The following is a 24,895-nucleotide window of genomic DNA, read 5'->3' as shown; positions in this document are numbered from 1 at the left end:
ATATTTGCACAATGACAGAATGACGTTTTATTGCATTTTTCAGTGTGTATCCCCGGTGGCAAGGAATAAATGGCCCTGTTTCGTATTGGAACTCTGTCCTTAAGACGGGGCTATTAAAATCCATGTTTGCTCTCAGTATTGCACAGGGACACTTGCTTGTTCAGTAGCATTAGAAAGGACATGGGACAACAATGGAATATATATATATATATATATATATATATATATATATATATATATATATATCTGAAGAGTTCATCTTCTAATATTGCTTTTCAAACTTGAGAGTAATTAGTAAAAGCCTATTAAACCAGGAAGCTGTAATCTAAGTGAACTTTGCAAAACTGAAAAACCACAGTTGACATTTCAGGCAAAGTATAAATTTTAGTGGGAAACAAATCTGTTATAATAAGAGACAAAAATTAGTTTTCCTTTTAAATATTAAGAAAAAAATGGAATTGCTTATATACTGGTAACGTTCTTCTCTCCTCCAGTGTCAGCCGCTGTGTACAAAGCTCTACACAGCTTTGCACCTACATAATACCTTTGCATTTTCATTTGTCCAGGGTTCATGTACACATGATAAGTAATGCTCTAGAAACTTGAGATCATCAGTTGAGTGGGAAACAAATCTGTTATAATAAGAGACAAAAATTAGTTTTCCTTTTAAATATTAAGAAAAAAATGGAATTGCTTATATACTGGTAACGTTCTTCTCTCCTCCAGTGTCAGCCGCTGTGTACAAAGCTCTACACAGCTTTGCACCTACATAATACCTTTGCATTTTCATTTGTCCAGGGTTCATGTACACATGATAAGTAATGCTCTAGAAACTTGAGATCATCAGTTGTGGTTTTATAACACAGTTCCCCCAGTTTGGGTGCACAGTCTATTCAATTAAATATTGTTTTGATAGTCAGAATATTCTGGGATTTGGGGATGGAGCGATGGCTCCATAGTTACTATGTTAATATAGGTATTGTTTTTGAAGAAGACCTGACTCTGCTTCCAAGCTTACATAAGCAACAGGCTGCTCATAACCACCTGTAAATCCAGCCCCAAAGGAGCCATTGCTCTCTTCTGCCCCCTCTGGACAAGTCATGCATGTACACATGATCACACATTTCTCTCTCTCTCTCTCTCTCTCTCTCTCTCTCTCTCTCTCTCTCTCTCTCTCTCTCTCTCTCTCTCACACACACACACATGCACACTTAAAAAAAAAATCCCTCCAAAAACATTCTGAAATTTATACAGTTTGGGAATTGCATACATACTCCCTCACCAAACATGCTTTGTTCAAAATTACTTTACTTGCTGTTTTTCACTTTAAAGGGGGAAAAGAACAACTTCAATTCACTGAAATTTATCTTCCTTAAAAATCTAAAAGTGTATCTTACACATGAGTTTTAGTACAAAAATGACCCTACATTTAGTTACTGTTCAATGATTAACCCTATTTTACATAAAATCAGCCGTCTTTGTGAGACTAATGCTGAATTGTGCTAGTATTTGAAAGTGTCCTCACAGCCCCATGAATAGTTAAAAGGACAGTCACAAAAGAGGTCCTAGAGGCAGGAAGATGTGTACTTTTCATCACTGCACATCTGTTGAATGCTCCCCATATGCCAGAAGCTGTGTGGAGGCTGCAAACATGCTGGGGCTCCTGTCTTTTTGAAGTGTACTCTACTGTATAATTTGTGTGATAAGCATTCAGGGTGGGTAGGGAGGACAATGGGCTCTGAACTGTGACAGCGTAGCCAACCCTCCATCTGGGGGTTCTGGAGACAGCCCTGGTGTGGTTCACAATTCCTACTGCTGCTTTGCCCCAATGCAGACCACCTCTGTACCAAATCAGCCTTTGACTGATGACTCCTGATTGGTCATTTTGCTTCCTGTTCCTTGTAACTATGGATTAAATTTGTAGCTTTTAGTGCCTATTCATCACCTGGGATAAAGTCTAACACTACATCCTGATATAAAGTTCCATTTACAACTACCCAGCTTTTCTCTCAACTCATTTTCAGGGTATCCTGTTCCATCAAACCATTCTGAACTATCTTGAGTTGTAAGATCATATTGCACTCCTTTCTGGAGTATTCACTTCACTTTACCAAGCCTCTACCTGACTACTTCATACTCACGTTGTAGTTTCTCATTCTACCCATTTACTCCAGAATTGGGTCACTCTTGCTCTTTCCCCCTTCCCCTTCCACTCCTTCTATCACCTCCTCCTGAAGACTCAAGACGAGACGTCTAGCTGTGAACTATTTTACTTTTTAATTTTAGTTATTGAAACAAACCTGCAGCTTCAATGATCTTATTACTTGTTCACAGCTGGGGAAGTTGAAGCCAAGAGTAACTTTGATTACTAGCTTAAAAATTGTATACTTAGTAAGTCACAAAGCTAAAATTGAAGCCAAATTCCATGATGTTTTCCCAGGGGAGTGGTATGCTAATGGTCATACATGCTCGTTCAAAATGATATCACATTGTGGAGACCAAGTGCACTCAGGGTGGTGTGGCTGAAGATTCAAAGCCACGCCACTTATAAAATGCTTACTCGGATTCATTTTGCTGTATAGTTCTTTTCACGGTTATAATAAATCCACCGACATAATTGGCACTAGGCACTTGAGCATTTTTATCTCTTAACAATCCTCTAAGGTTTCTGCCTAAATCAATGGCTGCTAGGAGAGAGGCAATGGCATGGCAGCTTCATTTTATTTCTAAGGCACAGCTTTGAGAAATAACTGGAATGAAGCAATGTATCGTGTGAAATACTATTTTTAATTTCTATTAATTGTCTAATAGTGTCACACAGCATATTATGAACATTTTCATCCCCTTCTCCCAATTCCTCTCAGAACCACTCTCTCTCCCCTACCCTCAAAATCAATCAATCAAATCAATCAATCAAATCAATCAATCAATCAATCAATCAATCAAACAAACAAACAAACATACATTCAGTCTGTTTATGCTGCCCATGTACTTGTTGTGAAGCCGTCTTGCAGTGTGATTTACCTACCAGGTGTTACACCCTTAAGGAAAACTGAATCTTGCTCCCTCACAAGCTAACCATTGCCAAAACTCCTCAGCTAAGGAGGGACTTCAGACCTAGCTCACACCTCCATGCTGGGATGGTTCCTGGCTTGAACTGGAGCTTGCCTTATGCAGACTGTCAGAACTGCTGTGTGCAACTGCCCTGCTATGGCCAGCAAACAGTCTAGCACTTCTGGATCTTACACTCTAAAACTGTCTTACCGGTGTGTACTGGATGCTGGACATATCTTCTTATTCCTCTCATTTCCTATTTTTCATCTCTCTTTTTCATGCTAATCCCTTTTGTAACTATGGACAAGTTCACTTTTATTTTCATTTACTATATACATGGATAAAAGCTTGTGTGTCAAGAATCTAGGAAGCACTAATGAGAAAGAACATGTGGTTCTTTCTGAGAGTGGCTTAATTAGCTCAATGTAATCTCCAGTTGCACCAGTTTCTCTATAAATTACATAACTGTAGCCTTTATCACCAGGAGTTTTCTATTATATATAGAATATATTTCTATCTAATAACTTTCTTTAATTCCTCTATAGTTGCACATCTACTTTTTTTTTTTACCATAACTTGGTTATTGTGGTATGAAAGTATTTCTGTAGTATGCTGACTTAGACTTATTCAGGTTCTACAGGAATGGAATAGCTGGGCTGTGTATCATTTTGCATCAAGAAAACAATTTTACTTAAAAAAAATTGTGACTATGCCACAGGAAATTTATAAGATAATGACAAAAGAGCTGGGTGGTGGGGACCTTATAATGATGTCATCTATGGTAAACACTTGGTCCAGTTACTCTTCACAGGGAGTGTGTGAGAAACCCTGTACACATGTGTATTATGCAGGCAGTTAGTGTTTGGGGGAAATGGATGATATTAAGCTCTTGCATAATGGCATCATTGTGGTAATGTTGTGGTTTATTTACACTATAGCTAAGTGGATAAAAAGAGCCCGATAGAGGTGGAAGCTCCAGTCTTTTCTGTGTATTGGAGAATTCATGAGTGCCTATCATGGTACCCACAGTGCCGTTAGTTAGTAAAGGGAACACAGTTGTCGAGACAGAAGAATGAATGAGGGGCCACCCGTAGATCTCGAGAGTGCTGACTGACCAAGCAGACACACATGGTTTAGTACCCTCATGTTCATTTTGCTAAGGACAAAGCTTTCCCTTTAAGATAAATGCTTCTCAAGTCAGCAGCCATTATAGTTATGAAATGGAAACAATAAACAACAGACAGGAATAACGGAGAGACATGCTTTGCCAAAGTTGTTACAGGAAGGAGTAGAAGTTTTTCATAGAATGACAATATACATTCTTGATTATTTTCCATGGTCATAGATAACTTAAGACATCTTTATTTTCTGCTTTCCTAGACAAAGCATTGTCAAATTTCATTGTCAGCACAGCAGAATATTTGGGTGGATATTGGATACATTTTTAAAACCACTGCAGTTGTTTAGTCCTTGAAAATATTTTCTATTGTGTTTCATCCAATAATAACTATCTGTGAAATGAACTGTTACCTAACTTAACGGGAAAATATAAATCTCTCTCTCTCTCTCTCTCTCTCTCTCTCTCTCTCTCTCTGTCTGTCTCTCTCTCTGTCTCTCTTCCTTTCCTTTATTCTGTACTGAGCATTGATGTTTGCATCACAAAGTTAGACTCCAATGTTTAATGGAATCTATGTTGCTGGCTCCTTTTTGTCTTTTAACTTTTGCTGCAATTGATTTTCAGTGTTTTACAAGAGAGGCAACAGAACAGAAAGTTCTAGCAGTTGAAGACGTTACCGCCTGCTCAGTGCTTTATGTAATGCGTTTTGGAAATGATGCTGGACAGAGGGTGGAGAAAGCTCCAGGGGAGGGGTGCCATTATAGAATACAGAGACTGAGTGCAAGCCAACTTCCAAATATGATCCTTTATCAAACACCCTATCAGATCCTCCCATTGCTCTGCCATCCTCTTGACTTTTCTCTCCACCCTAAAAAGAGAAAAAAAATCACAAGGAACAAAGAAGAGGAAAAGAAGTCCAAACAAACAAACAAACAAACACCCCCTAAAGTGAGTGGCATTTGGTTCTTATAAAATCACTTCCAGGAAGAAGAAAGTAATCTTAAATCTGGAAAAGAGTGTAACTAGAACATGAATTATAAAGTAATTAAAAGGCACATATGATTTAAATGCCTTAAGTTATTTAAAAGGTATAATATCTGGTTAAAAAGAGCCATGTGACTTTTTAAAAGTGTTTTATTTTTCACATAGTGAAAGAGTAAAGAATGGAAAGAGACACAGGTTTCTGTCCCCTCTGTTGACAGTTGACAGTTAATTTTGTGTCAGCTTGACTGAGTCATAGGGTAACCTCAGTCAATTTGTATCTGTGAGGGAGTCTCCAGAAAAAACAAACAAACATTTTTACTGGTGGACCAAGGAATGAGGGTCTCCTCCAGTGTGAGCCCATATCATTGTTACTCCACCTGTGGAGAGTTCAAAACAAGAAGGTACCTAGAGAGAGACACGCCTGAACACACATCTTGCTTCTTGGGTCTCATGCCTTATGATTCAGACTTGAATGACACTATCATTCTCTCTGATCTATTGTATGCAGATGGTGGGCCTTCTCAGCCCACTTAACTTAAAGGTAATTTCTATACAGTAAATCTTCTTGGTTTTATTTCTCTGGATCTCTGGACAACCAAAAGATTAGAGGGTATGCAAGCTCCTGCCTGCTGCCTGAGTGCTTGAACTTTGCAGTGCAGACAGAAGAGGGTGCCACTGAGCTGGGAATCTTACTCCATGCAGCAAGGAGGGTGGTGGTGGTGGTGGTGGTGGTGGGGTGGGGGGTGGGTGGGTTAGTGGGGTGGAATGGGGGATGGGATACAGGTCCCAAGTGCCCAGTCATCAAGCAAGCTGCCACTATTCTCCTTACTTCTGGCTGTTCCAATGAACCCGAAGTAGCATCTCATAGGGGTTTAAGTTTGTTTCTTAAAGGGCTGATATTTGTTATCCATATATGCTTCCAAGAAGGATCTGCTAAATGTATTCATTTAAAATTGAATTCTGTGGCCAGTGAGGTAGAAGACAGAAAAACAGGCAAAGCTGCCAGTCAAGCAGGTCTAAGGACCTGAGTTGTGTCCCTGCCACCCGCAGAGGATGGAAGAAAGAGAGTTGCAAACTTGTTCTTTGATTGATACATGCATTTTCACTCACACACATCATGTGCACACACAAATAATAAATCGAAAACATTTAAACTGAATTCTTGATTTTTATTGGGTTTTTCTTCACCCTCTTCCTGTTTATGGTTCTGGAGATTGAACGTAGGGCTTTGAGGGTGGTAGACAAGCTCTCCCACTGACCTATATCCACAGTCCCCGACATTTTCATTGAAATCTTAGTTTTGGGTTTCAAGTTTTTTCTTTTGTCTTTCTGTGTGTCTTTTATTAGATACATTACATGCACATATTATTTCCCAGACCCTGGATTTTCATAGACCATGTTTTGGGTGTCTTATCTAAAATTTCTTTCTAGTACACATTATTGAATGTATAGGATAAAAGTGATCCATAGTCTCGTATACTTTTCAACATCTAGAGAATCTGTAATGATATTAACTCTTTCATTTTTGGCATTTGTAACTTGTGTTTTCTGCTTTTCTTTTTTTTTTTGTTGGTGGTGGTTGTCATTGTTGTGTTTGTTTCTAATCATCCTGACAGAGATTTACAAGTGTCATCTACCTTTCTGAAGAACTCCATTGAAATTTTTTATATTGAACCCGAACCTCATATTTCCTTTCAGGTATCAAGTCATACAGCACGGCTGCACCCATCCATTCAGTGGAACTCAGCTGGGGTCTCTTGAGGTCGGGTGTATTCTACATATTGGGAGGTATCTCTTGGGGAGAGGACATGTTGCTTCAAAATCAGAAGACCAAAGAATAAAAATAATTTTCTGGTTTTTTTTCTTTGAACTGGCATGAAATATTGGGCTGATCTATTTGGGTTAGAGCCCTGTAACAAAGGAAATAGTTTTTCCCAGACACAACTGGACTGATGGATGTCTGAGTTCACAAGGGAAAGTGGATGAAGTTCCTTCGGTAGCTGAGAAGGTATTTACTGTTGATATCTGATGAGGAAGGGAAAAAGTTTTGGAAAGGAGTGATGCTGGGTATATCAACCACACTCCAGGGTGACCCTTGTCCAAGTGCAGTTGGCACATGGGGTGTATGTGTGTGTGTGTGTGTATGTCTGTGTATACACTTTGTTTTCATTTTTGTGTCCTATTGGACTGTTTTTTTTTTTCTTTCTGGGAAGAGAGGGAGAGAGAGGAAGGGGGAGAGGAAGAAGGCAGGGAGAGGGCCAGGTAAAGAAAGAGGAAGAGGGAGGAGGAGGGGAGGGGGAGGGGGAGGGGGAGGGGAGAGGGAGAGGGAGAGGGAGAGGGAGGAGAGGGAGAGGGGGAGGGGGAGAGGGAGAGGGGGAGGGGAAGGGGGAGGGGGAGGAGGAGAGGGAGGGGGAGGGAGGAGGGAGAAGGAGGAAAGGGGGAGGGGGAGGGGAGGGGAGAGGGAGGGGGAGAGGGAGAGGGAGAAGGAGGAAAGGGGGAGGGGAGGGGGAGGGGGAGGGGGAGGGGGAAGGGGAGGGGGAGAGGGAGAAGGAGGAAAGGGGGAGGGGAGGGGGAGGGGGAGGGGGAAGGGGAGGGGGAGAGGGAGAAGGAGGAAAGGGGGAGGGGAGGGGGAGGGGGAGGGGGAAGGAGGGGGAGGGGGAGGGGGAGGGAGAGGGAGAGGGAGAGGGAGAGGGAGAGGGAGAGGGAGAGGGAGAGAGGGAGAGGGAACAAAACCATGGAGGAGGAGCTTAGCTGGAGGAGGGAAAACGTGACCAAAACACTGTTGTATGAAAAAAATGTAGATAAAATTTTTAAACAAACAAAAAAAAACAGCTGACAGATGAACCAACCAACTGACACACACACACACACACACACACACACACACACACAGTAGCTGACACTCATGTGGCTTAAGTCACTACTCTGGCTTTAGCTACAGGCTGAGGAGCAAGACCTCTGACAGTTTGTGACCTAAAACAACTCTGCTTTTATTTGGCTGCAGTGTAAACAGAGCAGGGGGTAATATCAACTCCAGGATTATCTGGAGAAAATATGATGTTCAAATTTTATCTTTGCCACAGAAAATGCCTCTTAATATGACAAGAAATGAATTTACTTAAAAAAAAAAAAAACAATTGGCTTGTGATATTAGAACCCGAAGCAAAATAAGCCAACAGTTTTGGGCTACAAGCATCCATTTGACATTGGACAAGTTGCTTTGCGTCCCAGATTTCTCATGTGGAACATCTGCTCTTCTAGTTAAAGTTTCCCCTCTAGGAAGATGCAAGACAGATATTTGACAAGGTTGAAAGGGACCACTTCCAAGTCAGGCTGACACATAAGTTTGGAATTCCCAAATGACTGTAACACTATCTTGGGTGTGGGGCAGGGGGCCAACACCCTTGTTTGTTTGGTCAGTAACAAAGTGACCTGGAAGTGCATCCAGTGCAGGTGAGTACTGAAGTGACTGACACCCCAGGACCAGCGCCATTAATAAAGAATGACCGAGTTGAGTGCAGAGAGAAAACAGGAGCCTTGGGCAGAGCTCTGTTTAAATCTCAGCATCACATAGCTAGTTGTCAGTGAATGCATACCATGTGTGTTCTTCTGTGATTGGGTTGCCTCACTCAGGATGATATTTTCTAGTTCCATCCATTTGCCTAAGAATTTCTCAAATTCATTGTTTTTAATAGCTGAGTAGTACTCCATTGTGTAAATGTACCACATTTTCTGTATCCGTTCCTCTGTTGAAGGACAACTGGGTTCTTTTCAGCTTCTGGCTATTATAAATAAGGCTGCTATGAACATAGTGGAACATATGTCCTTGTTATATGTTGGAGCATCTTCTGGGTATATGCCCAGGAGTGGTATAGCTGGGTCCTCAGGTAATGCTATGTCCAATTTTCTGAGGAACTGCCAGACTGATTTCCAGAGTGGTTGCACCATCTTGCAATCCCACCAACAATGGAGGAGTGTTCGCCTTTCTCCACATCCTTGCCAGCATCTACTATCACCTGAGTTTTTGATCTTAGCCATTCTGACTGGTGTGAGGTGGAATCTCAGGGTTGTTTTGATTTGCATTTCCCTGATGACTAAGGATGCTGAACATTTCTTTAGGTGCTTCTGGGCCATTCGAGTTTCCTCAGTCGAGAATTCTTTGTTTAGCTCTGTACACCATTTTTAATAGGGTTGTTTGGTTGTCTGGAGTCTAAGCTTGAAATACCCAAGATTCACCTCACAGACCACATGAAGCTCATGAAGAAGGAAGACCAAGTGTGGGTGCTTCGGTCCTTCTTAGAAGGAGTAACAAAATACTCAAGGGAGCAAATATGGAGACAAAGTGTGGGACAGAAACTGAAGGAAGGGCCTGATAGAGACTGTTCCTCCTGGGTATCCATCCCATGCAGTCACCAAAGGTATATGCTGATATGGATGTCAGGAAGTGCATGCTGACAGGAGCCTGATATAGCTGTCTCCTTAGAGGTCTGCCAGAGTCTGACATATTCAGAGGCAGATGCTCACAGCTAACCATTGAGCTGATCAAGGGTTTCCCAATGAAGGAGTTAGAGAGAAGACTGAAGGAGCTGAAAGGGTTTGTGGCCCCATGAGGAGAGCAACAATACCAACCAACCAGAGCTCCCAGGGTCTAAACCACCAGCCTGGGAGCACATAGGGAGGGACCCATGGCTCCAGTTGTATATGTAGGGGAGGATGGCCTTGTCAGGCATAGGTATGAAAGAAGATCCTTGGTCCCATGAAGGCTGGACTTCCAGAGGGAGGGGGGAATTCAAGGGTGGGGGGATGGGAGTAGGTAGGTGGGTGGGAGCACATCCTCATAGAAGCAGGATGAGGGGGGATGAGATAGGGAGTTCCTGGGCAGGGGAGAGGGAATGGGGTAAAGGGATAACATCTGAAATATAAATAAAATATCCAATAAAAAGATTGAATCTTAAAAAGAAAACCTCAGCCACACAGCGGTTTTGTCATAGAGAAAGATAATAAGAACTTCTCTCTGGAAAGCTAGAACTTTTGTCTTTGTTATGGCAGGGTTATGTTGATTTATTTATTTTTTTACACATACTTTTTGGCTATATCAACCTCCAACTTTGTTTCCAGTTCCTCCCAGATCTTTATCTCTTCATGTCCCCCTTACAACTTCAGTTTATATACTCCAATCAGTACTGGCATACACATGGATCTAGGGTCATCTACTGGAACATGGGTACCTAACAGGGGCCTTTTCCTGAAGAAAAGTGACTGCCCTTAACCCAGCAGAGCCTATGCCCCATCCTGCCATTGAGCCCATCCCCCAGCCTCTAACCATGCTCCACACTGTACGTCCTTGATCTCGAGTGAATCTCGTGCAGTCAAACACAGCTGCTGTGTGTTCCTGAGTGCAATAGCGTTGTGTCCAAAAGACACTGCTTTACACCAGACCTTCCCAAACTCTGACTTCTGTGTGCAAGATGTAGTCAAGTGGCTTTGTCTTTGTGTTGTGCTCACTGATGTGGCTTGACTGGCTCTCCTGTGTGCTTCCTTTCCCATTTTACCTTAGAGAAGTCTCAGAACTTCATAGGGGGAGTCACCTTGCCAATCTCACTTTAAGTAGAAGTCAGTTGCAAATGGAAGAAGCACTGGCTGGTCACACTAAAGCAGCTTTTGTCATGATTCAGCATTTTGTTTTGCAAAACTGGTCTTAAAAAGAATACAGGCAAGGGGCTGGAGAGGCTGCTCATTGGGAAAGAGTGCTTTCCAGGCCTTCTGAGGACACAAGTTTGGTTTCTAGCACCCATAACGGATAACTCCCAACTTCCTGGAACTCCAGCTCCAGGGGATCCAACACCCATTTCTGGCCTCCACAGCACCCACACATATGTGACATACAATCACACATACTTGTTAAAAATATAAAACTTTAGAACAACACAGACAAAAGAGGTCATATGATAAAATAAAGAAACCTGTGGTTAGCACCTTTACTTCTAAAGACAACATGGAATTACTGGAAGAGGGGTGAGCCTCTGTGAAATGTGCTTTAACCTGTGCATTTGGGACAAAGTGGAGAGCAGTGGATGGGAGAAACAGGCCTTGCCAGCCTCCAAGACAGCTGGTGCTGCTCCATTGAGCCTCCCAACTCCCAGGATTGGCTCACCATATGCTGCTGACTAACCCAGGAGCTCTGTGTGGGTTCTGAGGGAAGCTGGCTTTACACAGCAAATCACAAGCTTCCCTGTATGTTAGGAAGCTCCCTCCAGGTGTGCCACAGTGGCAGTATTTCTTCATTTTGCTGTTTGTTTATGTAGTTTAAAAAACTATAAAACGAAGAGGATTTTAATACGAAAGCTAGACACTTGCTCCTTGTAATGATAGTGATATAATTCTTAGGTGGGGATGGGAGCTAAATGTTGTCAAATCCATTGTTTCTTTAAAACTTGTAGTTTCTTTAACCTATTTCTGTCACAGCAAGGAAAAACATGCCTAAACATGACCCGAGTTTGCAGTCTTACATGTCTACTTGTTCATGAAGCCATCTTCATTAAATTTGTGTTCTGCAACAGCTGTAAGTGGAATTTTCCAAATTAACACACACACACACACACACACACACACACACACACACACACACACACACGCACACACATACATGCACACACACATACACACACAGACACACAACACACACACACACACACACATACATGCACACACACATACACACACAGACACACAACACATACACACACACACACACACACGCACACACACACAGAGCTCTGTCATCACTTCTGTGAGAGGGACACTTTTATTCTCTTTTTTTCAAGAAGCCAGACAGTCAACAAATGGTAAAGCCAGAACCAAAATCCATGTCTGCTTTCTCTAGCATCTGTGCTTTTAGTTCTCAGAATTGTGGATGTGTGCTAAAATCTGAGCATAGAATGAGAGGATGAAAGGAAAGAATAAAAAGTGTCTGGGCCAACAGAGGAGATAAATTAGTAAAGGGCTGTTTGTACTAGTCAGGACTCTCAGAGTAACAGAACCTATAAAATGAATCTCTCTCTGTGTGTATCTCTAATGTCTCTTTCTCTTTCTATGTATGTGTGTGTGTATATGTATGTATATATATATATATATGATTTATTACAATGACTTACAGGTTGCAGTTAAGCTACTCCAACAATGGCTGGCTATGACTAGAAAGTTCAAGAATCCAGTAGCTACTGAGTTCTCAAGGCTGGATGTCTCAACTGGTATCCAGTATATGCTGGAATTCCAGAGAAGTAGGCGCTAATGTAAATGAAAGGATGGACTTACTAGCAAGGTGAGGGTAAACAGGCAAAGAGGAAGGAAGAGCTTCCATATTCCATGTCCTTATATATGCTTCCAGCAGAAGGCGTGGCCCAGATTATAGGTAGGTTTTCCCATCTTAAACAATCTGGATTAAAGGTATGTCTTTTTGCCTCTAGGTCCAGATTAAAGATATATCTTTTCCTGACTCAAAAGATCTGGATTGGAAACAGAACATTGTTTTTCAAATTAAACGAAAGTCCCTCACAAGTGTGTCTTCCATTTTGGGGTTTTAGTTAATTCCAGAAGTAGTCAAGTTGGCCGTCAAGAATAGCCACCACACTGAGCAAGTATGAAGATCTGTGTTCGGATCCCCAGCACCCATGTAAAAGGTGGGAATGGCATCTAGAGGCTAGAGAGAGAAAGAGCCCAGAGGCTCACGGGCCAGCCAGACTAGAAGAAACAGGAAATTTCCAGATCAGTGAGATTATCTGTTTTCAAAAGAACCAGGTGAAGAAGTGATTGAAAATGACAGCTGACATGAGTGTCTAGCCTCCACAGCCCCCACTAGCAAACAGAGCTGTAGTAAAATATTTTTTAAAAATAATTCTGGTGTGGGGTTTCTACCCATCTTAGACTATTTATATTCCTGGATGAAAGACACACAACCTTTATATTTTAATATATCTTAAGCAGTACAATAACTGGGCAATTCCCTACCCTCCATGCTGTTAGAATCTACTTTTTATCATTAACCCAAGTTATTACTGTTTCATCTGAGCTGCTCTTAGCTCCAATTGGCCAGCGCACATGGCCACATTTTTTTTTTTTTTTATGGCTCTGCTAACCTGTGGTGGCTCTCCTTTCTCCTCTCCTGCACATTCTTCTGTCTCATTTTGGGTTCTCTTCCTGTTTTTTCTCCTTCTTCTAAGCCCACTAAAACCCAACTCCCCCTTTTCTCCTGAGTCATATGGATATCTAGAAAATGCACAGTTTCTTGATAGTATACAACTTATGTCATGTAAAATTATTTCTCAGGTGGAACAGGAAGCCTATATAGTATGGATATTATTGATGTAGCTGTTAAAGATAAATTAGTTTATCACTGGATGGTATCTTTGAAAGCTTCTTGACGTGGAATAATTAAAGAATTTCCACAACATTGTTTTGGAGATTAAAAACGTCTTTTGGAGATTAAAAACCCCCAAAATGATCTTGACTCAGTTTTAGTTTTATAGTTTCTATTTATTTATTGATAGATTCATTAGAGAGTTCGTGCTTCACACTTGGTTGGTCTTGGCTCTGGAATCCAAAGGAGAGTTCAGGGTTTCAGAGCACAGATTTACAAGAAAAGAATGGAAAATATATAATGAAGACCCAAGCTGGAATAATGGAATTCACTTATGAAGATAAGAAATAAAACCTAAGGCACTGAAGATGCTGATTTGGTCATGATGATGGTTCTGATAAAGACTCCCATGGGTACAATCCTGGCATGAGCATTATGGGGGTAACTGACAGATTTCTGATTGATTCTAAGACTCACTCCATGAGTTGGAATTTATATTTTACCCTGTTAAAAGGCTAAGAACATGTGGTTAAATTGGCCCTAGGGGAGAACACAATTCTAGTATTGTCCTAAATTGACATAGTATTAAAACATATTTTATTTTTGGTTGACATATAAATAATTGCACACATGAATATGGATTCTGTTATATAATTTATAATGATCCTATGAGGCTTAACATATGCATCACCTCAATAATTTATTGTTTTTCTTAGTGAGAACATTTTCTAATGATCATAAAATTTGCATCATTATTAACTAATTGTACAGCCTATTCTTCCAGCCCAATTGTAGCACAGTGCCCATTAATCTGTCTCTTCCTCTTCTCTCTCCCTGTGACCTTTCCTGCCTCTTGCAATATCTATTCTACTTGCTACTAGTATGAGATAAAAGTTTTCAGCATTCACATATGAGCAAAATCACATGTGCTATTGTCCTCCTGTGCCTGGCTTATTTTTCTTAATGTAGTATTCTGTAAGTTCATTCATTTTCCTACAAATCACAGGATTTTAATATATGACTGAATAATATTCCATTGTGTATATGTACCACATTTTCTTTATGTACTCAAGCTGGTGGGTACTTAGATTGGTCCCATTTATTGACTGTTGTAAATAATGTTGCCATAACTGTTAGAAGATAGAAGTATTTGATTAATATACTTTTTTTCCTTTGGGGAGATACTGAGGAGTGGTATTACCTGGTCACACTGTAACTATATATTTGTTAACATTCATTCATATTCCACCAACAATACATGTTGCTTTTTCTCTGCATCTCACCAGCACCTTTTTCTTTTATCCTCTTCCTCCTCTTCCTCCTCCCTCTCTTTCTTGTCTTCTTCGAAAAATATCTGATCACATTATTTGTCTGACACTGGTCTTGATTCATGATCAAGAAGCTTTGCAGTCCACATTAGACTAAGCAGAGTTCATTAAGCTAAATTCTATGAATCATCAATTTAATAATAACCCTAAGTGTAGGGCTAACACCCTACCCCATTAAGTAATATGAGGCTTAGCCGCTGACACACTAAACTGCAGAAACTGCAGTGCCAGGACTTCATGCTCTTCCTGATGTTCAACAGATTCCCTTGAGTGACACCAAGTCCAGATCCCAAAGACTTTGAGTTTAGCTGTAGGGAGTCTTCCTTGGCTGATACTCAGCTTAGGAACTGGAATCTTAAGAACTCAGGTGACTCAGAGCAGTATTCATTGAGCTGGATACTCAGTATCTGAGTTCTGAAACTCAAATCCCTAAATGACAATCCTGAGCTTTCAGCGTGCCCTAAACAGTCCCATTTCTACCTTAAAATTTAAGTCCTAAGAGCTAAACAGTGAAGGGCAACTGATGTTCCGCATCCAGACCCAGGTCCCAGACCTCCAGTTAAACAGAGCCAGTAACCAGTCTTGCCTGTGCAGGAGGGAATTCTTGAGTTCTCAGAATCAAGGTAAAGTTTCTGTGTGCTGACTCAGAGCTGGCTCTTCTGTCTGTTTTTTTTTTTTTTTTTTTTTTTTTTTTTTTTTTTTTTTTTGTTGTTGTTGTTGTTTTCTAGTGATCCCTCCTCTCTGATAGCTTTCCTTTTTCCTTAGTTTCAGCAACATTTGTTCTGAGGATGATTTTTCCTGATCCACAGACTGGTTTCAAAACTGCCTGCTACCAGCTCGCACAGCACATCACCCCAGCATGAGAACATCCACATTTGATCTTCTGTTCTACTTTCTCTTTTCTACCTCATCCCCCTCATGCAATATTTTCCATGTGCCAAGCATAGGAACTTGAACATTCTGGTGTAGACATCTGGCAAATAGTGCAACAGTTACACCAACAAGGTATCTTGTGGAATAAGGCATTTGCCGCCATGCTTGTCAACTCGGTTTGACACCTGGACTCATATGGTTCTAGGAGAAAATAAATGACTTATGAAAGTTGTCTTCAGACATCTACATGTGTGCTGCGGGACATGCATAACATGCATAGTACACATGGGCATATACACGTTCCCCCCATAACATGAAAGGAAAAACATTTGAACTGTTGAATGACGGAATCAACACAATCGGTAACTCCCACTAAAATCATACCTGATCCATGAAGAAAGATGTTCTGCAATTTTGGTTTCAAAAAATGAAGTTGATGTGCCGCCGTGACTGAACATTCTCACTGTTCATACCTGTATTTGCTGATACATGCAATCTCCTGTAAAGTGGGGCTTCAGCAATGGATTCTTGGATCTAGCCCCGGTGGTAGAAGTTAAGAGTGTAAGAAATGGTTCTGGAATCTTGAGAAAATGACCACACAATTCAAAGTATTTCTTTAAGGTTAAAAAAATATCACTTTAGAAAGTGTGCAGTGCGTGTCCACAGTGGAAATTCTGCTAGGTTCTTACTCCTAATGCAAAGGGATCCTGAACGTCATTCTGAGTGGTTAGAGCTTTCACTCACTTTCTTGCAAGACTGGTTAGTTTGAAATAATGCAGCTGAGAAGCCGAATGCCTTTTCTAGCAGTATGAAACCTTCGGCATGTATTTTGACTTTGAGAAGTGATGGCGGTTAAGGAATTTGAGTTCCTGCCAGGAAGCTTCTCCAGTTCTTCTTTAACTCCTTGATGGGAAGGGCAGCACACTTTGTTTAGACATCCCCAGATATGTCATTTATGCTTATTTCTGGGAACCAGCATCAGCAGTGTAGGGCCTTTACAACCATTTGTGACAAATCTGAGACACCAGGCTGACTCTGTCAATGTTAGAATCTGAGTTGCCCACCCAAAGCGTTAGCAAGAGCTTAAAACCCAGAGGGGTTAATTTCGTTAGAGACATTAAAAAAAAAAGATAACAGAGTTGCCTGATTTTGAATGTGAGTGTCTTTCCTGGAAAAGCTTGAGGATATGAGAACCGTTAACCACCTAGTAAAGGTTCCCTTGGCATCCCCTGTATACATGTTTTTAACGGTGATTTCTGAAGGAGTTCCCCATGACAAAGTTAAGCTCACCATGGATCTTGGGCTGGGTTTTGTTGGCTTGGTCCATCCTTGCACTCTGTCCAGACTTTGGGGGCCACCATTGCAGATCTGCACAGATTACATCATTGGGCTCATTTATCTTACGACACTGGCCAGGAATCAGCCCATGGGAAGAAGTGTGGATTGCAGAGGACAGGAAAGTGAGGTCCTGGTCCCTGGCTCATTCCTCAACGGGCAAGACCTCTGCTAAATTGTTCTTCTTTTACAGTGACTTTGCTATGCTTCTGATACCTTTAAAAACTATTTATTATGTCTCTTCTCCCCCCTTCTCTCCTTGGGGGTGTGAGTCTATGCACACCATGCACGTGTGCACCTTCCTGCAGAATCCAAAAGGAGTGTCAGATCCCCAGGGCCAGAGTTACAGGTTGTTAGCCATCCAACATGGGGGAAGGGAACGAGTTTACTGCTCTTAGAAAGAGCAGTGAGCTCTAGGCCATCTCTTCATCCCACACTTCTGATGACTGCCCATCTTCTTACATCACTTTCTATTTGCACCTTAGCTGTCCTGGTGTGGCTATTGCATAGTATTGTGCTAACACTCCCTTCATTAAACTCACTTTCTCCAGTGTAAATACTCTCAGTTCCTGTCCTGGCATCTGCCTTATGTAGATATTACTTGTGGGATGGGAAAGAATCTGTATAAAATACAACAGGATCAGGTAGTTGTTGATAAGAGAAGCAAAGGGTTTAAACTTCTTCCTTTGACATAATTGGGGTCTATTTTGCTTATGTTATATACAAAGGTTTTAATAGTCTCAAGAACACTCATCAAGATAGATAAAAAATGAATGCCTGACCCCAGAACTCTCCCAAAGAGTATTTCAAAGATAGAAGACATGGCAATGAAATTAACTGAACTTGAACTGGAAGCTGAAAAGACAGAGCAGCTGTGCATATCAGATGTAGTTCTATAAAAGCCAAGTTCTCTAACTTCCTGGAGTTGCCTGTCTTTTTCCTCTTACAATTTGGGGCCTAACTGATTCAAACAAGATAACAATTGATGATTAAAACCGAAATGTGCAATCTACAGTTTGTGCCAGGAGCAAGATCTTTTTTTTTTTTTTTTTTCAGCCACACTTTTGCTACCTGAGTGACAAGCATCTCTGGCTCCATTTTGTCCAGGGATTTCGAAGACAGGCAGTGCTGGAGTGTGACCGATCAAGTGGAAAGTTAGGTTTGATGAGATGCAATAAGTTCACAGGAAAACCAAAGCCAACTGAACGAAGGCAGAATGAAAAATGCTACCTACAAAACTCTCTGGAGTTCAGCTGGGTCTGGCAATGCATTGTGAAGAGGGGTGGCCACAGACTTTGTGCGGTGTCAAATCAGGCAGAAAGAGCAGAGCTCCTGGGAGGCTATTAGTTCTGTCTTTAAGGGTAAAGCAATCTAGATGGGCAGCATTAAAGACACACCTTTCAACTTCAGTTACTCCGCATTGAGGTTGTTGTTTATTGAAGAGTATGAAATGTTATACTTGCACAGCAAGCCACACTGCGGCTTAGGCTGTATGTTTTGTCCTTCTTTGCTGGATCATTGCACATTGTGACTGTCGGCTGTGGCGTTAATACAGAGCTCGAAGGTTGTGAACTTTGACAGATAGGAATCACTTATTTGCATGTGTGTACTAAGCTCTTACAGAACACTCTCCTGAGTGTGTGAATTCAGTGCTGAATAAAGTCAAATAGTTTCTGCTTCTGAGGGACCAAGACACATCCCACTAATGTTTATTGCTTCCTCAACCCCAGAGGAGGGCCTGGAATATGTAGAGAGGAATTAAATAGACAGGGTCAAAACAGACACAGTATTATGTAATTATAGTAAAATGACTTCTATCATTCATCCTGAACAATGATTGTAAACTAATTACTTGTATTGATCAACAGTCTCTAATTAACCAAGTCTGATTCTTCTGGGGGAATGATTGTACATGTAATAAAATATAGATCAGCACATACCTTTTATTTCCATTTTCCAAGGCTGAATCTAGAATGTCTACTGTTGTGATCTCTAACATTCACTTCAGTAAATACATTTGTGCTTGAGTTTTCATCTTCACCAGAATTTCAGAGAAAAAAAAAACAAACAAAGAAACCAAAATAACAAGAATAACAAATGCAAGCTAAGAAAGGCACTTACCTCGGGGCTTACTTTGTACAGGAGCACTTTCATTCGATAAAAGCACACCATCTTGGAACAGGAAGTAGAGAAAATTACCGTACACGCTCTGGCCCCCAGCACACAGTCATTCTGCTCAGCAGCTAATTCATGTTGCTGGCTTTTACAAGTGAGATGGAGGATTCCATCGTATGCTATCTGGGGCAACAGGCACTATTTTGCCAGAGACATAAATCAGGGAAATGAGGTATGTAAAATTCTGCTTTCTATGACCTACTTGGTAGCTGAGTGTCATGTGAATTGGTGGTTAATTTGAATTATTTCCTAGAACTGTTAGTTATATATTGTGATGAAGCAAAATGTAAAACTCTTGAGATAAAAAAATAAATAATTAAGCTTTTAACCATGCTAAATATAACCGAATAGATACGAAACTTGTGTGTGTGTTGTGTGTGTGTGTTTGTGTGTGTACATATTTAAAACAGAAGCTATGATTTTGCAAAATTACCTTGTAGTTGAAATGAAAATACCTCTTGTTGATTCAGCGTTATGGACTGAGGAGTTATTCTTTATAATAGGTGTTTCTTCCGGTTTGTGTTGTCTATTAAGATCCAGTTCTTTATGACAGCTTTATAAAACCCACTTTCAGAGAGGTAATGTGGTCTATTAACAGTTCATATATTCCCTGGAAGGACTGAAATGTTTCTTATTTTAAAAGTTACTTTATCTACTTTCTATTTACACTTTTAAGTCAGGAATCGAGCAACTCATGACCGAAAACTGAACAAAAAAACAGATGTTCTCATTGCTTTCTTATTCTATGGCTTAGAGTGAGCAGGGGCGGACAGAAGCCATGTGTCTACCAGCCTGGGAGCAGTGTCTCACTACCTCATGCTGTGGCAACTAACCTCTCCATGCATGTATTTATTGTTCTTCTGAGGCAGTAGACAATGCACAAGTAAACCTTCCAGTCTCTGTTTCTTCACTGAAACAACATAAAAGACAAAATGGAAAGCCAGATTTTTAAAATGAAAATGTGCCTGAAATTAATGTCATTGCATTTCACATATATTTGTGGCAGAACCGTTAGGAGAGGACGGAGTGGCTTCTCCCTAGAAAACAGAGTTCTTTTCCACAGGAATGTCTTTCTTCAGTAGGGAAGGAGGGTGTGTCCCAGGCTTGTCAAAATAGAAGATGACATTTTCTAAAAGAAATATTAAGATAATAAATTTCTATTTTTATATTTTAGAATAACCGTGTTACTATTAAGGCAATATAAGTTCAATACAAACTTAAATGTGTATTGCATGCGAATAGAGCTGTGACGGCCAAGCTAAAATGTGATCTATAAATGAAGTTAATGATAAGATCTTTTCTGTCTCTAGAAAAGGAAAAGGCAGTTGTGTTAGTCATCATCATATGCTGGGCTTTGCCAGGGTCCTTTATTTGAATGATAAGTAGCAAATGGTGAAGACCAAGGGCCCTTGCTCTTTTGAGTGCCTATTCATGAGGATGTAAATGAATGCCATCTGAATCTAAGTGCTTTCCAATTCTTAACTTTAACAGACTCTCAGGGTAATACTTTGAGACAAGCCAGCATAGTTGGTTGTTCCATTTTTAATGAGTTTCAAAGAGCAACTGTGAGGGCTACAGAGGCGACTCAGTGGTTAAGAGTGCATGCTGTTCTTCCCGAGGATCCTAGTTCAGTTCCAGCCCCACAGTAGGTGATTCACAAGCTTCTGTAACTCCAGCCCCAGGGGATCCAATTCCCTCTCTGGCCCATAGGATACCCACTCTCCTGTGGTATATGCACATGCAGATATATGCACATAAGTAAAAATAGATAACTACTTAAAATGAATAAAAGGAGGTTTGGCTCTTAGTCTTTTGATACTTGGTACTATTTTATGCCTCTTTCCCACTTGTTGTTATTGTTGTTGTTGTTGTTATTGTCTTTTTCAAACCATTCTTCACCTTCAGCTGACAGATTTTCTTTTCCTCATCTTTCAATGTTCTTGTGTACAACAGAAATCATAAAAGATGGCATATATAGAACACAGGAAGGGAAAGCCCAAGGAGATTATCAGAAGTCAGAAAGATGACAGGGAAGGAAGAAGGCTAAGAATATCATAGGGAAGATGATGGATGGCTGTTCTTATAACACACCTCTGTTATTCCCTGTCTTCTGCCTCATCCGTCTTGTTAACTTAGAAATAATGACTCTCCCAGAAACTCTTGTTCTACTCAGGAAATCTGCTTTGCTAAATCAACATCAGTCTAGCTCTCCTAGGGGGAGATGGGACTCTCTTAGAAGCACAAGAGAACTTTCTGCTTTACAGAACAGGAAAGCAAATCCACTAAGCATCATGGTCTATGTGTGGGAAAGCTGATGTGACACACAGAGACCAAAGCAGTAAGCAACTGCAGAGCAAATTCTTAGAACTACAGTCTGTACAACCTATATTCTTAATATCCAAATGGGACATAAAAGAATACTGAAAAAAATACTATGAAAAATATATTTGGGCCATGTGATGGCTCAGTGTAGAAAGGCCCTGGCCACACAAGCCTGAAGGCCCTAGCTAGGTTCCTGGAGTTCATGGCGGAAGGAAAGAAAGCACTGCTGAAAATTGTCCCTTGATCTCTACACAGGCAGACGCCCACATTACACCACATGCACACTCAATAGTAGTAGTTATAATAATACATGTAATAATAAGGGATAATTGATAATTGTAAAAATATAATGGTTAAAAAGGAATCTATCTTATTGTAGTATATTAATAACAAATTATAATAAAAAGAAAAATATAATAAAAATAATAAAGGAAACATTTGAAAAAGATTTTAAAAATTAAAGTATAGTGGTAGAAAAAAAAACCTTACTAGTTATACTACAGGATAACAAAGAAAAAATTCTCCCAGAATAAGATACACACAGATAAATAGTTGGAAATGAGAGAAAAGAATAATAAAATTGAAGAACAATTATGAAAAGTCCAACATCCAAATCCAGGGAGTTAAACATAAAGTAGGAAGACTGTCTACGACCTATGGCAGAAATGTCCTCAGATCCGTTGAAGAGAAAGGGCTCCCTGCACGAACTCATCACATAATCGTAAAAGAATAGAGACAAAGAAGTGACCCTGAATCCAAAGCACATTATGCTTTTTCAGCAGTTGCTTCAGAACTAGAATCCAACAGAGTCTGAACTTCAGGATTTCTGGCAACCTGGAGCTCCTCATCCAACCACACCATCGGTTACACTCGGTGATAGGATTAAGTCATTTTAGACATGGCTCACCTGCAAAACATTTGCTTCCATTTACCTGTGACCTTCAGAATTTCATTTTTTCAACATTCCCTCACGTAAATGTACCACATTTTCACAATTTTGTTTTTTAGTTTTTGAAATAATAATATAATTACATTAATCTCTCCTTCCACTTTCTCTCTTCAACCCCTCCCATGTGTTCCTTGTTCTTTCAGTTTCACGGCTTCTTTGTAAAAGAAACTTACTGTTACATATACACATATACATGCATATATACATGCATATATATTACTAAATACAGAAATATAACTTTCTCAGTCTATGTAATGTCGCCTGTATGCATATTATCTCAAGGCTAATCACATGGTATTTGTCCTAGTCACTCTTCTATTGCTGTGAAGAGACACCACGATTAAGGCAACTCTTATAAAGGAAATCATTTAATTGGGGCTGGCTTACAGCTTCAGAGTCATAGTCCATCATCTTTATAATAGGAACATGGTGGCAGGCAAAGGAACAGACAGACATAAGGCATGGTGCTTGAGAAGAAGCTGGGAGCTACATCCTGATCAACAGGCATCATGCAGAGAGACAAGAGGGGTGGGGGAGGGAGGGAGGGAAGGAGGGAGAGAAAGAGAGGGAGTGAGAAAGAGAGGAGAGAGAGAGAGAGAGAGAGAGAGAGAGAGAGAGAGAGAGAGAGAGAAAGATTGTGTCTGGCATGGGCTTTTAAAAGCTCACTCCCAGTGATGCACTTCCTCCAACAAGGACACATATACTCTAACATGGCCACACCTCCTAATCCTTCCCAAACAATTTATCAGCTGGGGACTAATTATGCAAATACAGGAGCCCTAAAGGGACATTTTCCTTCAAAGTAACAGATGACTGGATAACCATAAGAGGGTTTTTCCACAGAAAGAGTTTTTCTCCTGCCCTCAGCATTCTCTGGTTGCTGTAGTTCTTTGTCTATAGTTGAGGCCGAACACAGGAGCTTTTCCATTTCCATGTTAGCATGCTTATTGGGGTCTTACTTGTCAGGGCTTTTTTAGGCAGCTCTATATAGTTTCTTTGACATGTCTAGGAGACACAATGTCACAACAGACTTCCTGCTCCTTGGCTCCTACAATTTTCCTGATCCCTCTCCCATAACAATGCTTGAGCCACTCATCCATTGATGGACGTCTATCTACTTCGGTTTCCTGGCTGCTGAGTATGGCATCAGTGGATATGTATGAGCTACTGTCTCTGTAGTAGGATCTGATGAATGAAAATGAAAGCTCATTGTGAACTGGCAGTGTACTGTACAAGCTCCTTGAACTATAATCTTGGAGTTGATGAAGTTTCACTAAGCTCTTTTTGGTGGTGGGCATACACTACAGACAACCACAGTCAAGAAAGCAGATACATTCCAGAAAGAAAAGGGCATTAGGTTTTCTAGACCTGGCTACATTCAGGAAAGATGGCTCGTGATGTGTATCAATCCATTGGCACTCGCTTCATACTGGAGGGTCTGTTGTGGGATTTAGAGAACATTTATAACAAGGAAACTACTCACTCGTCATGTCATCTCTATTTCCTTCATTTAAGCTCCTCCCTTAAACAGGCCTGTCCCACTCCTTTTTTGAGTTTCCAGGAGGTGATAGTTATTACCATCTTATATTTGAATATTTCAGTTAAACAAGAGCCCTCCAACCTCAAGAAGACCTTCTGACACTAAGTTTTGGATCCATAAAGAATAGACTTCTTATAGGATCATGATCTTGACAAAAATTGCTTAAGCTTCTTATTATGTAGGCTAAAGGCCTCAGTGGGGGCCAGCAACCTCTCAGCAATGGTCTCCCCACCATGATGCTTTCCTTTCTTCCTGGATTCTTGATCGTGACTTCTTCAAGTTTGCAGCAGTTTTGCAAGTTGGCAGAGTCCAAGCCTTAATTGTCCCAGCAAGTACAATTCTCCCCCAGCACATAAATGATTCCTCTGCTGAAAAAGAAGCTTCAATCTACTCTCACTTCGAGCCCCAGCTTTCATATGCACATTTATCTGACTAGTCATTTTTGTATTTTTGACACAGTTTTCTCCCTACAGCTAGGCTAGAAGGCTGTGTTATAGGTTCATCATATCAGCATAGCAGCTGGTAATTGGGCAGTGTGCTGACTTCTGCTTTTAGATGATAAGATTTAGAGGAATAAATAGTACATTTTTCAGTCTCATTTTCCTGGAGTAATGTACATAGGAATGACTCTAAACACTGAAGTCTGGGGTAAACTTACTCTCCTGTTTGCCAGTTAAAAATGCTTTCCTGTTCTTTATTCTAGTTTCATTTCTGTAGATATCACAAATATCCTTGACACAAACAACTTAGAAAAAGTAGTTTATTTGGCTTAATGATTCCTGGTTACAATCCATCACTGGAGGGAAGTCACAGGGGCAGGAGCTTGAGACAGCTGGTCACAGCACAGCCACAGACAAGAGTA

General features: G+C 40.6%; 1 protein-coding gene across 4 annotated transcripts in view; it reads left to right on the top strand.

Annotated features, from left to right (window-relative positions):
• Nucleotides 1-24,895, top strand: part of Trpc6 (transient receptor potential cation channel subfamily C member 6) — a 103,764-nt gene that overhangs the window by 31,742 nt on the left and 47,127 nt on the right. The gene's annotated exons all lie outside the window — the stretch shown is intronic.

This window comes from Arvicanthis niloticus, chromosome 27 (genome assembly GCF_011762505.2).
Source record: "Arvicanthis niloticus isolate mArvNil1 chromosome 27, mArvNil1.pat.X, whole genome shotgun sequence".
Lineage (NCBI taxonomy): Eukaryota > Metazoa > Chordata > Mammalia > Rodentia > Muridae > Arvicanthis > Arvicanthis niloticus.
This window is presented reverse-complemented; position numbering and strand designations above follow the sequence as displayed.